The sequence below is a fragment of the Condylostylus longicornis genome, unplaced genomic scaffold (assembly GCF_029603195.1).
Source record: "Condylostylus longicornis isolate FDR11 unplaced genomic scaffold, ASM2960319v2 ptg000131l, whole genome shotgun sequence".
NCBI lineage: Eukaryota > Metazoa > Arthropoda > Insecta > Diptera > Dolichopodidae > Condylostylus > Condylostylus longicornis.
Genome location: NW_026578099.1, coordinates 23,532 through 28,214, shown reverse-complemented (window position 1 = coordinate 28,214; position 4,683 = coordinate 23,532). Strand labels below are relative to the sequence as shown.

Sequence of the window (4,683 nt, the reverse complement as noted above, 5' to 3'; positions counted from 1 at the left end):
CATACGTGCATGCATTTTAGTAACGAAATATTTTATGCGTATACAGTAATTGGTCGCTTGAACTGCTTATTGCCAAAAATAATTTACAATTTTATGCAACATAACTCAAAGTGAGGATCTAAAATAAGTTACTCAAAAGATATTCGACTTCAAAGGAGCTAATTATTTGTTTAATTATGTACCTTTTTGTAATTTTTTTTAAGAACTTTTCTTATTTTAAGTTTTATCTTACTATTTATTAGAAAAAAAAACGTATCTATGTGCATATTACGGGTGTTTTTTTGAAGAGAAAAAAGGAATGGAACACAATTTCAAAACTACAGATGTAATACTTGCAAGGCTTGCAATGCAAGCACACACGACTAGTTCATTATAAAGATCATTAGTTTATTAAATTTGATTTCTAATTAATTAGTTTTTATTTTCTAATAATAATTAGTCATTTTGAGATTCTAATTTTGAATTCGAAGGACAGTCCGAAATAAAAAGAAATCTTTTCAAATCTTCCAACTTGCAACTCTAATTTAAACGAGAAAAAATAAACTGACCGTCTCAACTCTGTGATATCCGTACGAATTTGTTATCCTATATGTGCGAATATATATGTCATAGCTGGCTATGGGACAGACTATGAACTTTAGTTGCCATATTAATTTACGTAAAATTTCACTACTGTGTTTTCAATATTTCCAAAGATATGGCCAAACTACTATTGAAGTTAATTGGCAGCTACTAGAAAGAGCCAAGCAATTTCAACGACTTTTACCAAACACATTGGCCCTACTAATATATTCACTTGTGCTAAATTTCAATACCAAAACTTTCATAGTTTCTAAGATATAGTCAAATAAATTTTGAAGTTGTATGGCAGCTACGAGAAGGAGCCAAACAATTTCAACTACTTTTATCAAACACATTGGCCGTACTAATATATTCACTTGTGCCATATTTCAATACCAAAGCTTTTATAGTTTCTAAAATATAGTCAAATAAATTGTGAAGTTGTATGGAAGCTACCCGAACCAGTACCCGGATCATGTCCAATTTAAATAGGGTTCTGGCATTTACTATAACAAATAATTTGTGAAAATTTGGTGAACTTAGCTCAATTAGTTTTTGAGTTATCCTTGGGACGGGCGGACAGACAAAGCTAAATCGACTCAGAATTTGACGCAGATCAAAAGCATGCACTTGAGTCTATATCTAAGATCATCATTTCTTAGCGTTACAAACGGTAAGGCAAATTTAATATACCCTTTGAACATACATACGTTCGTACGGGTATAAAAAGAACATTTAATTTGATTATTATTCTAGTGCAACGCGGGTACCGCAAGGTACACATAGACTAGTAAGCCCTTTTGTGATACCGTTATTATTATTAAAATTTTACACTTTTAATTTCTTCATTCTATTTAAATTTAATCAAAATTTACTTAAATAAAAATCGGTTTTGATTTTATTATTGTAAGTAATTAAATTTGAAACTTTGAAATAGATTTGTTTTTTTTATATTTTTTTTTATCGTATAAAATTTTATTTAAAATTGTATGAAGAAATATTTAAATATACATAATTCTTAGAAGTCTTGAAATCATAAAAATACTATAACTTCTAAAAACTAAATCTGTAATAATGATATATGTATTTGTATCTGTGCTAAAAGGGTGTTTTTCTTTTGTTTTCATGTAGGTATGATAGAACGTGATAGAATAGACTAAGTGATAATCGATAATTAAGTGCAAAAGTGAGATTTGATAATTTTTTTTGTTGATGTAAATTTTATAATGATGCTTGGTGATAATATAAGTATCAGAACGCTGAATTTTGAACTGTATTGTTGAACATTAGATTTTAAGCACAGTTTTAGTTTTTTAATATGAATTATTTTGACGTTGTTGGACTCTTTCCAAATGCCTAAACAAACGTTGCGTATTTTTGACATTCTTGGACACCAAACTTTATAAGATTTACTGTATTGATGCATTACTCGTATCGTACATATCCTTTAAATCTTATTTTGTTTTAGGCCCTAATAGCCCTAATAGTGATGATTTACTTTAATATGTAGTGTCGGAGAAGTCATAGCAGTCATATTATTCCCCATTTCAATAATTTTTACCTTTTCAATTGTTCTTTTATCATGGCTAATTGATCATTTGTAGCTCCTGTTAGCTGTTTTACGATTTCTTGTACTTGCTCTACTTTTTTTATATAATTTTTCTTATATTATACTATTTTGACTGTATAAAGTTTTTGTCTTTTGGCTTTTGTTTATGTTTTGGTTACTTAAACTACTTCTACCTGCATAAAATTTCCATAAATCTGATCTTTGTATGCTTTTACCAAAATAATTAACGATTCCTTTGTAGTTTCACTTATAAAATTGACGTTCATATTTTGTTAAACAAGACACCTCGTATTTCTCCTGTTTGGATACAAGCTTTGAGTATCGCTTATATCCTACTAAGGGTACGTGAGTATCAAAAGTTTAGTTGGTTGCTTCAATGAAATTTTTCTGTGTTTCTAGGATTATAGTTAACTATTTTTCAGTAATATAAAAAAAATTATATTTTTTAGAAGAACTAGAACTCTAATTTATTATATACATATATGTTATAATCACTTTCAATTGCAAAATTAATCTGTTTAATCAGTCTTAACAATATATGTATGTATATGCAAGTTAAAGAAATGTTCTTGTTATTATTGTGAAAAAAACAAATTTTTCGCTTAACGCTTTTTTATTTTATTTTAATGCAAATGCATAACTACAATTAAGTTTACAATTATCAACTTTACAGTTATAAACTCTAATAACGACTTGCAGCATTATGTTCTTAGTTGATAATATTTGCAATATAAACATGCAAAATAAGCATTTTTGCTTTCTGCAACTTATGGGACGATTACTGTGAGAAAATATTTTAAAATGAAAGAGATTCAACGCTAAGAAGACTTCGCCTTCATAAATCAGAAGTCAAAGTCTTCTTTAGCCTTTTAATTTACAAAATTTTATGACTGGATACAATTTAGCAAACAATAATCCTTTAAGAAATTTAATTTTAATCCTTACATAAAAATTAATTTAAATTAAACTTTGGTAAAAATATTATGATAATACTCGCTGATTGACTACTCGTTTCCTTCTTATAAGGTTGAAAATTGTAGTACCTTTTTACCTCCAAATTTTGCCATCATCGTACCTTTTTTTGTTAATTTACCTTTTATTAAAAACATCACAATCTGCGGTGTTTTCTTTTATTGAACACCTTAATTCATAATTAATTTTTCTACAATAACAATTAGTGCGTTGACCTATTTACATACTTTACATGATCATTTATTTAATATTATATATTTTTACATTTTAACAACAACACAATCATTATTATGTATTAATACATGATTATTTTTTCCAAAATCCCAATTTGTGCTATTCACAATAGATTTTTGATCTGTAGATGGAGTCTACATGTAATAATTTTGCGTTGACATAGTGACCCAATTATTTTGAAAATTAAAAAACTTAAATAAACTTTTCAAAAGAGATGGATAAATTTGGTAAGTATCATATTTTATTTATAAATTCTAATGCCATCGTTATTCATTACATCATTCTTTTTGCAGGAAATCAAAGATGACCAATTAAATTATGTATTGACGCAGAGATGGTTTGCTGAGCTGAAAGTGGATACCAAATTTCATCGCAAGTAAGTTGATTTATAATTCAGTTTTTGCATTGTATTTGTACTCATGCGTATTATTCATTTTTCAGGTTAATTTTGCATTATAGTATAATGTATGTAAATATGAATGGAGATTCAAGGACCGAACATGCTTTTATTATTTTTCATATATGTATCCCAAATTTTTAGTTCTGTAAAGGTACATATATTTCATTGTGTTTTTTTTTTATCTCTTTTTAGGTGCAGATGAAGCCGAAACACAATATATTTGGCAGTATAGTCAACTCCAAGAATAAACCTTTCTTTAAGGAGATTTGGGAGATCTTTGAACGAACCACTCTTTATAACACGTCCCGGAGGACAGTAAAGTACACCAACATCGAAATTATGTTTATAAGACTGTTCGTACAGAAACAAATTGGTTATCGTCTCTTTTTACTTTACTTATTTCATTATGTTTTATATTATTCCTTAAATAAATATTCATTAAGTAAATTTCTTTGTTCTTTGGTATGGTTATATGTTACGTTTGTATACTCTTTTACTCAATGTAGTTGTTTTTGGGGTTTTTGGAGTTTTGGGAGCAGTTTTTGGTTTTATTTTTATTTGTTTATGTTTTGTAAGATTTGTTTATTTTTCCTTATGTATTTTTGTTGATTTGTTTATTTTTCCTTATGTCATTTTTCTTTCTGTCCTCCGAATTTTCAGAGATTAACATGAAGAGGGGAAGTCATATCATAGTGATCTTGTTTTCTTTATTCTGCTTTCTAATTTTATCAATGACTTCAAGAACTTTAAAGCCTCTCTCTTTTAGCCTATTTTTAATATCTTCAGGTTGGCACGAAGGATGCAAGCTCCTAGCCCTAGGGTCTGATCTTTCTTGTAGTGCATTTATCTGCACAGATTTTTCAATTTTGCTCACATTATTCTCATGACTTATTTCAGGTGACATATCTGTTCTTCGCTTTTTGCTTTTTCTCTTGAGAATCTAATT

General features: G+C 28.0%; 1 long non-coding RNA gene across 1 annotated transcript; it reads left to right on the top strand.

The window, feature by feature from the left end:
* Window positions 1–3,205: 3,205 nt before the first annotated feature.
* Window positions 3,206–4,174, top strand: LOC129614967 (uncharacterized). Its single transcript, XR_008697421.1, has 3 exons — window positions 3,206–3,564; window positions 3,631–3,713; window positions 3,779–4,174. It is a non-coding gene; the product is annotated as an uncharacterized LOC129614967 (long non-coding RNA).
* Window positions 4,175–4,683: the final 509 nt, after the last annotated feature.